Genomic DNA, 13,247 nt, shown 5'->3' on the forward strand with positions numbered 1-13,247 from the left:
TAAGCATGTAACTATCTCATGGTGATTCAATAAAATTTAAAATAAAATAAAATAAAAACTTACCCCCAAAAATATTTATAACTCGTTTCTCTATAGAAACCAAGAGAACAAAAGGAGTTGTAATGACAAATTTAAAGTTCAGAACAGGGGCTCGAGTGATAGGACAGTGGGTAGGGTGTTTGCCTTGTACATGGCTGATCTGGGTTCAATTCCCAGCATCCCATATGGTCCCCAGAGCACCGTCAGGAGTAACTCCTGAGTGTATAGCCAGCATTTGTGCATTGCCAGGTGTGACCCAAAAAGCCAAAAAAATGTTCAGAATAAATGACCAACAAATTCAATCAAGTATTCCATACACAATCCAAAGAGATAAAACATTCAAGTGAACAACGTCTGAGGTAGTACATAGCTAATCGACACTCCATCAACAGACGATCATTCTCCTGTGACAATGGATAGTATTAATTTGTTTCTTTGAGGCCTACACCAAGTCGTGCCCAGGACTTAACTCTTGGATCTGAAGCTCAGGGATCACTCTGGTTGAGCTTATGGGGGGGCATCTAGGGTGCAGAGGATTGAACCTGGATGGGCCTCATGCAAGGCAGTGTCTGTCCTTCTGTCTTATCTTTCCGGCCCTGAAAATCATTAAGATGGAAGAAAAAAACAATGCATTGCTAAAACGGTGGGAGGACTAGGCAACCCTAGGGTCAGAGCTGTAATACAGCAGGTAGGGTGTTTGCCTTGCATGCTGTAGACCATCCCCAGCATCCTATATGGTCCCTCTGAGCACCCCCAAGACTAATTCCTGAGTCAGAGAAGGAGTGACCCCTGAATATTTGCTGGTGTGGTCCCCAAATAAACAAACAAGAAAGATGGGGCTAGAGTGATAGCACAGCAGGTAGGGCGTTTGCCTTGCACACCGCTGACCCGGATTCGATTCCTAGCATCCCATATGGTCCCCTGAGCCCCGCCAGGAGTAATTCCTGAGTGCAGAGCCAGGTGTTACCCGCCCCCCAAAAAAAGCAAGAAAGAATTGGGAGACCAAAATGTGTTATTTGTGGTAATGTACACTGGTAAAGTCAGTCTAGAGAAGAGTGTAGTAAAGTTTCTGAGGAAAAGTAGCACTAGAACTATTATACGATTTAGCAATTCCACCTCTGGTTGTTTACCTAAAGAAAACACTGTCACTGTCACTGTCCTCCCATTGTTCTTCGATTTTCTCGAGCGGATCCAGTAACATCTCCTTTGTGAGACTTCGTTGTTGTTACTATGTTTGACATATCAAATACATCACAGGTAGCTTGCCAGGCTTTGCTGTATGGGCGAGATATTCTCGGTAGCTTGCCAGGCTCTCTGAGAGGGGCAGAGGAATCGAACTTGGGTCAGCCATGCAGGCTGCTTGCAAAGCAAACGCCCTACCCGCTGTGCTATCGCTCCAGCCCAGAGAAAACAAAATATACAAATTTAAAAAGAAAGTTATTTGCATCTCTATGCTGAGGGCTCTTCTGTTTATATTTACAATAGCCAACATATGGAAACAACCTAAATGTCTATCAGCTAATAAATGAATTAAAGAAACTGTATGTACATCTCCCATCTCCACTGGAATACTACTTAGTTTTGGAATATAGCCATGAAATATTGGGATTGGAGGGAAAGTATATGGATTAGGTCATGTGCCTTGCATGTGACTAACTCCAGTTTGATCTCTGGTACGCTGAGCAACTCTATGTGCAGCCTGGGAACTCTCAAGCACTACTAGGTTAAGTTGAAAAATTCTTGACAACAAAGGGCTCAAGGACACAGTGCTAATTACTTTCACATTGCTTATTGCTACAGCAGTGCATACAAAAGTATTTGTGTATGCCAATTAAACCCAAATTTCAGAAAATGTCCTTTGCAATTAGAAAAAAAGGAGTGAAGAAAAAGGAGTAATAAGTGAATCACAATTGTATATTATAAAATATAATCAAAGAAAAAGGTAAGGATTGAGGAACTAAAGAAGTAAAAGAATGACATGGAAAACAAAAAGTATAAGAGCAAAGCAAAGTCCTTTTTATCCTTTTTATAATACCAATGATTACACTTTCCAACGAAAATACATAGATTGGCAAAGAAAGATTAAAAAGCCAATATTCAATTACGTGTTTAGAAGAGACTCACTTTAGACCCAAAGGTTTAAAGGAAAAAGATGGACACTGGTATTTTATGTAAATTGTAACAAAGTGAGGGCTGGGATCTCTGTTGATATAAAAAAAATAGTGCTGAAAAACTGGGTAGGAGTGATAACACAGTGGAAGGGCATTTACCTTAAATGTTACCGACTACAGGGGTATGGTGTTGCCAGCAGGTCAATCTGTACCTGTGAGGTGAGTGCATCAGCAGCCTGATGGCAACGTCAGACTTTCAGATACCCCAAAATTGCTGCTCTGTCTTTGGCCAGACCCCAAAAACTTGGGAAAAGGTTTACCAAGAAAGTAAATGGCCAAAAGTTAGGTATGTGAGAAACACACCCACAAACCACCTCCAGCTCATCTGTATAATTAGAGGCATGGCCTCTCTGGTTCCTGATAGAACTGCTTAATGGCCATGATCCCAGAGACTCAGAAACAAATCTTGAAACCCAGTGGCTTTTGGCAGAAATGCGTCCTGTTCCTGCAGTAGGTTACTGGCACTAGGCCAGTCCAGGTGGGAATAGGTTTCGTGCCTTGGCCTGTTCTCCGTGGCGGCCTGGTGACCACCATCCTCCAGAGGCCACTGGACAGTCAGGTTTGGGCCTGCAGTGACGAGACACACAGGGCCTCACCACATGGGGGTAGAGCCGACTCTTTCTCCCCATCCCAACGTGACCCCAAATTGCTGCCTACAAACTGCCTCTCTGGCTCCTGATCAAGCTGATTAATAGCCATGATACTGGAGACTCAGAAACAAATCTTGAAACCCAGCAGCTTTTGGCTGAAATGCATCTGAACTGCATACAAGGTGGCCGCCGGCTCAGAGCTTATTGGAAAGCCAGGTATGAGCCAGCGGTCACGGAGCAACTGCAGTCTCATGGGAAGGAGGGTGGTACAGGCTCTTCCTTCACGCCCTACTGAGGTCACGAGTTGCCCCCCACAAGCGACTCTCTGGCATGGCGATGTCTCCAGAGGCAAAAGGACTTAATCCAGAGCCCGGCAGCTTGCAGCAGAAAAGTGAATGGACTATGCGTTAAACTATGGTGCCATGCCTCCCCAGGAGGGAAAGGGTGTTGCGTCCTTCTGCCTTTTTCTCCCCTGGCAGCAAGGTAGCCACCATCTCAGAGCTTATTGGAAACCCAGGTATGAACCAGCGGTGAAGGTGCAACTGCAGTCTCATGGGAAGGAGGGCGGTACTGGCTCATCCTTCACGCCCTACTGAGGTCACGAGTTGCCCCCCCCACAAGTGGCTCTCTGGCATGGCCATGTCTCCAGAGGCAAAAGGACTTAATCCAGAACCTGGCAGCTTGCGGCAGAAAAGTGAATGGACCATGTGTTATACTACAGCGCCATGCCTCCCCGGGAGGGAAAGGGTGTTGCTCCCTTCCGTCTTTCTCCCTCCTTTTCCTCCCCTGGCAGCAAGGTGGCCGCCGCTTCAGAGCTTATAAGAAAGCCAGGTATGAGCCGGCGGTGATGGGGCAACTGCAGTCTCATGGGAAGGGAGACGGTACCGGCACACCCTTCACGCCCTACGGAGGTCACAAGTTACCCCCACGAGCGGCTCTCCGGCATGGCCATAACACCAGACGCACAGAAAGCAATCTCGTAAATATCTGGCTCTTGCAGAAATCCAAAATAATGGCCGTGTGACATTATATGATTCTCATAACCAGCTATAGAAAACAAAATATTTCACAATGCCTTTTCAGCAATTCTGATTATTTGGGGGGAAATTCTAAACAATAATGGTGAATATTTTGCCGAAATAATGAATGTAATCAATGTAGAGAAGAGTTAAGTAGAAATCATCTCCCTTACAGGCATTTGGAGGGGTGGGAGGGGGGGTATACTGGGGTTCTTGGCGGTGAAAAATGAGTACTGGTGAAGGGAAAGGTGTTTGATCATTGTATGACTGAGACTTAAACCTAAAAACTTAGTGACTTTTCCCACAGTGATTCAATAAATAAATATAAAAAGAAAAAAATAAATAAAATTATGGAAAAAAATTAAAGGTGGAGTTCATGCCCAATTCAATCAGCTAATCAGTGGCTGAATAAATAGCAGTACTCCTACAAAAAAATGTTACCAACTATGACCAGTTTAAACTCTGGCACCCCATGTGATCCATTGAACCTGGTCAGGAGTGATCCCTAAGTGCAGAGCCAGGAGTAAGCCCTGAACACCACTGGTTGTATCCCCACCCTCAAAAGAAAAAAAAAACAGCTTTTAAGACAAGTTGTCATATACGAGAGCTTTATGTAATAAAGACTCAGTACTGCAAAACACCATAACAATTACAAGTCTTCAAAGGCGTAATAGCCTCCTCAAATATATTTAGCACTATAGCACTGTCCTTTCATTGTTCATCGATTTGCTCAAGTGGACACGAGTAACGTCTCCATTGTGAGACTTGTTACTGTTTTTGGCATATCAAATATGCCACGGGCAGCTTGTCAGGCTCTGCCATGCAGGCGGGATACTCTCGGTAAGTTGCTGGGCTCTTGGAGAGGGACTGAGGAATCGAACCTGGGTCAGAAATGTGCAAGGCAAGTGCCACACAAGCTGTGCTATCACTCCAGCCCAAATAATTAAAGTAAAATTTCACAGAATTGAATCGATAATTTTTATAATACTAAGTACAGTTGGAGATTTTAATAAATATCATTTAATTAAGAGTAAATATATAAATAAATGTATAATGAAATTGAGAAATTGAACAACACCATAAAAAATGGAAGTGACTTTTGTAGAACATCCAAGTCAACAAAATCACATGTCCTAGGGAAGCAAAAGCAAAGGAGAAAGGCAAGTTATTCTTTATGAGGGAAGCCATAATTGTTTATGGAGGTGAGAGTCAGTTTTGGGTCACACTTAGAGGTGCTTGGGAGCTATTTCTTTTCTTTTTTTTTGTTTCTTTCTTTTATTTAACAGTTGTAGATTTACAATTTTTTGTGCTTGGGTTTCGATTATACAATGATCAGATACCCATCCCTCCACCAGTGCCGATTTTCCACCACCATGGATAATATCCCCCCACCCCCATTCCCCCATCCCCCCCCGCCTCTGTGGAACGGCAATCCCCTGTGTTCTCTCTCTCCTTTTGGGTGTTGTGGTCTGCAAAAGAGGCATTGAGTGGCAAACATGTTCAGTCCATAGTCTACTTTCGACATGTATCTCCCCTCCTGGGAGGATCCTCCAAACACCCTTTATTTGGTGCTCCCTTCTCTATCTGAACTGCCCTTTCCTCTAGGATACCCAGCTGGCCTCTAAGTTATGGAATAATCCTCCTGGTGCTGATCTCAGCTATTCTTGGGTGGTAATCTCATACTTTGTTACTTTATATCCCCCAGATGAATGCAATCTTTCTATGTCTATCCCTCTCTTTCTGACTCATTTCGCTTAGCATGATACTTTCCATATTGTACCACTTGTATGTAAATTTCATGACTTCATCTTTTCTAACAGCTACATAGTACTCCATTGTGTAGATGTACCAAAGTTTCTTAAACCAGTCATCTGTTCTTGGGCATTCAGGTTTCTTCCAGTTTCTGGCTATTGTAAACAGTGCTGCAATGAACAAACAAGTGCAGATGTCACTTCGACTATACATTTTTGCCTCTCTGGGATATTTTCCCAGGAGTGGTATTGCTGGGTCAAATGGGAGCTCAATTTCTAATTTTTTGAGAATCGTCCATACTGTTTTCCAGAAGGGCTGAACCAGTCGACATTCCCACCAACAGTGAAGGAGTGTCCCTTTCTCGCCACATCCACGCCAGCATCGGTTGCTTTTGTTCTTTTGAATGTGGGCTAGTCTCTGAGGTGTGAGATGGTACCTCATTGTGGTTTTGATCTGTATCTCCCTGATGATTAATGATGTAGAGCATTTTCTCATGTGCTTTTTTGCCATTCGGATTTCTTCTTTGAGAAAGTTTCTGTTCATTTCATTGCCCCATTTTTGGATGGGGTTGGATGTTTTCTTCTTGTGGAGTTTAACCAGTATTTTGTATATCCTGGATATCAACCCCTTGCCAGATGTGTATTCGGTGAATATCCTTTCCCATTCTGTAGACTGCCTTTGTATTTTGGTCACTGTTTCTTTGGAGGTGCAGAAGCTTCTTAGTTTAAGATAGTCCCATTTATCTATCTCTGCTTTCACTTGCTCGGCCAGTGGCGTGGCATCTTTGAAGATACCATTAGCTTCAATGTCATGGAGGGTTTTGCCAACTTTATCTTCAATGTACCTTATGGTTTCTGGTCTGATGTTGAGGTCTTTAATCCATTTTGATCTTACTTTTGTACATGGTGTTAGGCAGAGTTCTGAGCCTATTTTTTTGCATGTAGCCGTCCAGTGATACCAACACAATTTTTTTTCATTTTTTTGAAAATTTTTATTAGTGGAACACCATGAGGTATAGTTGTAAACTTACAGATTTCTGTGCTTGGATTTCAATTATACAATGATCAAATACCCATCCCTCCACCAGTGCCCATTTTCCATAACCAGGGGTCCCAGTATCCCTCGCACCCCCATCTGCCCCCCATCCCAAACTGCTTCTGTGGCATGGCATTCCCTTTTGTTCTCTCTCTCCTTTTCGGTGTTGTAGTTTGAAAGAGAGGCATTGAGTGGCAATCATGTTTGGACTATAGTCTAATTTCAGCATGATTCTCCCATTCTGGGAGGATCCTTGCAACACCCTTTATTTGGTGTCCCTTTCTTTATCTGAGTTGCCTTTTCCCCTAGCATGTGTGAATGGCCTCCAAGCCATGGAGCAAAACTTCTGGTACTAATCTCAGTCACTCTTGGGTGTTAGTTTCCTATTTTGTTACTTTATGTTCCCCAGATGAATACAATCTTTTTATGTCTATCCCTCTCTTTTTGACTCATTTTGCTTAAGTAGATACTTTCTATGTAGTAACACTTGTATGTAAATTTCATTACTTCATCTTTTCTAACAGCTACATAGTAATGCATACTCCATTGTGTAGATGCACCAAAGTTTCTTTAACCAGTCATCTGATCTAAGGCACTAGAATTTCCATATTCTGGCTATTGTAAACAGTGCTGCAATGAACAAACAAGTGCAGATGTCACTTCGACTATACTTTTTTGCCTCTCTGGAATATATTCCCAGGAGTGGTATTGCTAGGTCAAATGAGATCTCAATTTCTAATTTTTTGATAATTGTCCATACTGTTTTCCAAAATGGCTGAACCAGTCGGCATTCCCACCAGCAGTGAAGGAGGGTCCGTTCTCGCCACATAAGCCCCCACTGGTTGCTTTTGTTCCTTTGGATGTGGGCCAGTCTCTGTGGTGTGAAATGATATCTCATTGTGGTTTTGATCTGCATCTCCCTGGTAATTAATGATGTAGAGCATTTTCTCATGTGCCTTTTAGCCATTCGGATTTCTTCTTTGAGAAAGTTTCTGTTCATTCTGTCACCCCATTTTTTGATGGAGTTGGATGTTTTTTTCTTTTGGAGATCAACCAGTACTTTGTATATTCTTGATATCAACCCCTTGTTGGATGTGTATTCAGCTAATATCCTTTCCCATTCTGTAGACTGTCTTTGTATTTTGGTCACTATTTCTTTTTTTTTCCCCTTTATTTTATTTTATTTTTTTTAAAGTTGTAGATTTACAATTTTTTGTGCTTTGGTTTCAATTATACAATGATCAGATACCCATCCCTCCACCAGTGCCCATTTTCCACCACCATGGATAATATCCCTCCCACCCCCATCCCCCATCCCCCCTGTCTCTGTGGCAGGGCAATCCCCTGTGTTCTCTCTCTCCTTTTGGGACCAACACAATTTATTAAAGAGGCTTTCCTTACCCCACTTCACATTACTTGCACCTTTATCAAAGATTAGATGATCATATGATTGAGGGGAGATGTCAGTGTATTCAACCCTGTTCCATTGGTCTGCAGTTCTGCCTTTGTTCCAGTACCATGCTGTTTTAATTATTACTGCTTTGTAGTACAGTTTGAAGTTAGGGAGGTTGATTCCCCCCATTTTCTTTTTCCCAAGAATTGCTTTAGCTATTCGTGGGGGCTTATTGTTCCATATAAATTTCAGGAGTGTTTGCTCCATTTCTTTGAAGAATGTCATGGGTATCCTTATAGGGATTGCATTGAATTTATACAATGCTTTTGGTAGTATTGCCATTTTGACAATGTTAAGTCTCCCGACCCATGAGCAGGGGATATCTTTCCATTTCCTCATGTCCTCTTTTATTTCCTGAAGTAGCGTTTTGTAGTTTTCTTTGTACAGGTCCTTTACTTCCTTAGTTAAGCTGATTCCTAGGTACTTGATTTTTCTGGGGCACAATTGTGAACGGGATTGTTTTTTTCATGTTGCTTTCTTCTCTCTCACTGTTTGCGTATAGGAAAGCCATGGACTTTTGGGTATTGATTTTATAACCTGCAACTTTACTATACGAGTCTATTGTTTCTAGGAGTTTTTTGGTGGAGGTTATTGGGTTCTCTAAGTAGAGTATCATATCATCTGTGAATAGTGAGAGCTTGATTTCTTCCTTTCCTACCTGAATGACCTTAATATCTTTTTCTTGCCTAATCGCTATTGCAAGTACTTCCAGTACTATATTGAACAGCAGTGGAGAGAGTGGGCATCCCTGTCTCATTCCTGATCTTAGAGGGAACGCTCTCAGTTTTTCCCCATTGAGGATGATGCTTGCTGTAGGCTTGTGGTAGACGGCTTTAATTATGTTGAGGAAGGTCTCCTCTATACCCATTTTGGCTAGGGTTTTCATCATAAAGGGGTGCTGGATCTTGTCAAATGCTTTCTCTGCCTCTATTGATATAATCATATGCTTTTTATCTTTTCTTTTGTTGATATGATGGATTATGTTGATTGATTTTCGAATGTTAAACCATCCTTGCATCCCTGGGATGAATCCTACTTGGTCATGGTGTATGATCTTTTTGATGAGTAGTTGGATTCTATTTCTTAGTACTTTGTTGAGGATCTTTGCGTCTGTGTTCATCAGGGATATCGGTCTGTAATTCTCTTTCTTTGTGGTATCTCTGTCTGCTTTTGGTATCAGTGTGATATTTGCTTCGTAGAAACTGTTCAGAAGTGTTTTTGATATTTCAATTTCGTGGAAAAGCTTAAAGAGCATTGGGAGTAAGTCCTCTTTAAAGATTTGGAAGAATTCACTAGTGAATCCATCCGGGCCAGGACTTTTGTGCTTGGGGAGACTTTTTATTACCATTTCAATTTCCTTGATGGTGATAGGTCTGTTCAGGTATTCCAGGTCTTCTTGGTTCAGCCTTGGGAGTCTGTAGGAGTCTAGGAATTTATCCATTTCCTCGAGGTTTTGATGTTCCGTGGCATAAAGCTTCTCAAAGTACTCCCTGAGGATCCTCTGAATTTCTGTAGTTTCTGTTGTAATGACCCCCTTTTCATTTCTGATTCGGTTTATTAGGGTTTTCTCTCTCCCTTTCTTTGTGAGTTTTGCTAGAGGCTTATCGATCTTTTTAATTTTCTCAAAGAACCAGCTCTTGGTTTCATTGATCTTTCGGATTGTTTTTTGGGTTTCCATCTCGTTAATCTCTGCTCTGAGTTTTATTATTTCCTTTCTCCTGTTCGGGTTGTGCTCCTTTTTTTTGTCCTTCTCCAAGCTCTTAAGCTGTGAGGTTAGGTTACTTATTTGTGTTCGCTGCTCCTTCCTGAGGAATGCTTGTAGAGCTATAAACTTTCCTCTTAACACAGCCTTTGCTGTGTCCCATAAGTTTTGGTAACTCGTATTCTCATTTTCATTCGTTTCTAGGAATCTTTTGATTTCCTCTTTGATTTCCTGTCTAATCCACTCGTTGTTCAATAGTGCACTGTTTAATTTCCAGGTGTTTGATTTAGTTTTCTGTTTTTGTGTGTGATTTACTTCTAATTTCAGCGCATTATGGTCTGAGAAGATTGTTGATACAATCTCTATCTTCTTAATTTTATGGAGGCATGTTTTGTGGCTCAGCATGTGGTCTATCTTGGAGAATGTTCCATGGACGCTTGAGAAGAATGTGTATTCAGCTTTTTGTGGATGAAGTGTCCTGTATATTTCTACTAAGTCCCTTTCTTCCATTGTTTCCCTCAAATGAAGTATGTCCTTGCTAAGCTTGAGTCTGGTTGATCTATCAAGAGGTGACAAAGCAGTGTTGAAGTCTCCCACTAGTATTGTGTGGCTATTGATGTCTTTTTCCAAATCTATGAGTAGTTGTTTTAAGTACTTTGCTGGTCTCTCATTAGGTGCATATACATTTATTATTGTAAGTTCTTCCTGTTGTACAGATCCTTTGATCAATAAGAAATGGCCTTCACTGTCTCTTATGACCTTCCTCACTCTGAAATCGATGTGGTCTGATATAAGGATGGCTATCCCAGCTTTTTTATGGGAGCTGTTTGCCTGTTGGATTGTTTTCCAGCCTTTGACTCTGAGTCTGTGTTTGCTTTGACTATTGAGATGCGTTTCTTGCAGGCAGCAGAATGTTGGGTTCAATTTTCTAATCCATCCTGCCACTCTATGTCTTTTAATTGGTGCGTTTAGCCCATTAAGATTGAGAGAGATTATTGTTATGGGATTTTGTCCCATTGTTCTGTTAAAATTTGGTGTATTTGAGGGGCCTTTCTTGCCTTAAAGTAGCCCATTTAGTTGTTCTTGTAACCATGGTTTTGAGTCTATGAAGTTCCTGAGCTGTTGTTTGTCTGTGAAACTGTGTGTTGTTCCTTCTATTATGAATGAGAGTCTTGCTGGGAAAAGTATTTTTGGGGAGGCATTTATTTCATTGAGTTTTTTCACTATGTCCCACCACTGTTTTCGGGCCATGAGGGTTTCATCAGAAAAATCAGCTGTGAATTTTAAGGATGCTCCTTTGCAAGAGATTTCTTTCTTCGATCTTGCTGCTTTCAGAATTTTGTCTCTGTCTAAGGTTTTGGTCATTTTGATCAGAATGTGTCTTGGGGTATTTTTATTCGGATTTCTTCTAGCTGGTACCCTTCGGGCCTCCTGAATGTGGTCACAAGTTTTCTTCAGCTCTGGAAACGTTGTAGCAATGATGTCTTTGACAGTTTCTTCTTCATCAAGGTTTTCTTCCTGTCCCTCTGGGACTCCAATAATTCTTATGTTACCCCTCTTGGCTTCATCACGATCTTCTCTTGCCATCTGTTCCCGAATTGTGAGTCTCTTTTCCATTTTCTGCTCTTTTCTGGAGAGTCTCTGAACTTCATCTTCGAGCTCACTGATTCTGTTCTCAGCAGCTCTTACTCTGCTGCTGAGGCCTTCCACTGAGCTTTTCAATTCGCCTACGAGATTTTTCAGGTCTGACATTTCTGATTGCATTTTCCTCATTTCTGCCTTCAGATCCTCTTGTCTTCTATTGGCATTGCTTTCCATTGTTTCTTTTAATTCCCTAAGCATCCTAAGTAGCTCCCTTCTGAATTCCTTGTCAGAGAGGTTGTCTAACACTACAGTACTCTTGGTGTTATTTGGGCTAGACTCTTCAATATGAAAGTTTGGTGGGCTTTTGCGTTGCTTTACCATTGTGAGAGGTGTGGTTTAGTCCTTCACGTTCACACTTACTATTCTGCTTGATATGCAGTGTGAGTTAAGATAGGCTTATGAGTTATTGGCTACTGTGTTTTTAGTGGCTGAGATAAAATACAGAATTTTCCATCTAAGAAGGTAGCTTATGGTTCCTATGACATACGTAGTGGGAAAATATTTTGTGGCCGCATTAGCGGCCACGGCTCCAGAAAGAGTCCCTGGCACTGGGCGAGGAGTTGGGAACGTCTCCTGTTTGGAATTGGAGCCGTTCAGCTTTGTTGCCCACAGCTGGGCCTCCTTTCCCATCCCGCGCAGATCAGGGGTTGAAAACCGGCTTCCTATGGGCTGGATCTAGCCGCGCATGCCCAGAGAGGGTCCCAGGCCCTTGGGGGCGGGCTGTACCTGTTTGGAATTGGAGCCGTTCAGCTTTGTTGCCCACAGCTGGGCCTCCGTGCCCGTCCCGCGCAGATCAGGGTTTGAAAACCGGCTTTCTAGGGGCTGGATCTAGCTGCGCATGCCCAGAGAGGGTCCCAGGCCCTTGGGGGGCGGGCTGTACCTGTTTGGAATTGGAGCCGTTCAGCTTTGTTGCCCAGAGCTGTTCCTCCATGCCCGTCCCGCCGGGAGCTATTTCTGACTCTGTTCTTAAGAATGTCAACTGGTGGAGGAGGACTTGGAGGATTATTTGCTGTATCAGAGTTTGAACTGGGATGGCATCTTGAAATGCAATCACTTCAACCTCTACTATTTCTATGGCTTCTGAACAGTTTTATTTCTTAGATAAAAATTTCTGGGTGATTTGGAGACACGCTTTTCCACAATCCTTTAGAAAATCAATGTAAACTTGTGGAGTTGAGAACGAAGTATGTTCGTTCTGAATGATATCCTAGTGGACTCACCATGATGTGTTTCCAATGACCAGGCTAAGTACTGTTCACTAGATTTATTTCCAAAAGCTTAAGTCCAAGCCTGGGCCAGTTAAGCTTTATGTTATTTCTATTTCCTGTTGCTATTGAAGAAGAGGCCCTCTGCATTTCTTGTATAGGTTTGACTGTAACTATCTTCGGACTGCGTAGTGAGTGTCCTAGAGACCAAATACTAATTGCAGGTGACAATCTACTGCATCCCATGCCAGGACAGAGTCAATTAACAATAATTGCCTTCTTGGGATTTAGAATAACAGAGTGGGAAATTATGACAGATCCTGAAATAAAGAAACAGCAGAACACTGCATGAAAAAGAACACAGTCCAGACAACACTGGCAATTCTGACTCAGGCCACTTTATCTTAACTAGCAAATTATTTTAGTTAGCAAATGATTAGTGAGTCAGAAATGCTGTGTGTTCTAAATCATTGGGCTATTCCATTTATGACAAATTTTCCTTCGAACTCCTACATGCCCCATTAGTGAAGGGGAGAACCCCACGAATATTGTGGCCTGACTGAGCACTCCCGAGAAACCTCAATGAGCTTGGTTATCGTGTGGATATGGTTGATGGTGCTGAATCCTTTGCGGAACC

The sequence above is a fragment of the Sorex fumeus genome, unplaced genomic scaffold (assembly GCF_029834395.1).
Source record: "Sorex fumeus unplaced genomic scaffold, SorFum_2.1 ptg000058l, whole genome shotgun sequence".
Taxonomy (NCBI): domain Eukaryota; kingdom Metazoa; phylum Chordata; class Mammalia; order Eulipotyphla; family Soricidae; genus Sorex; species Sorex fumeus.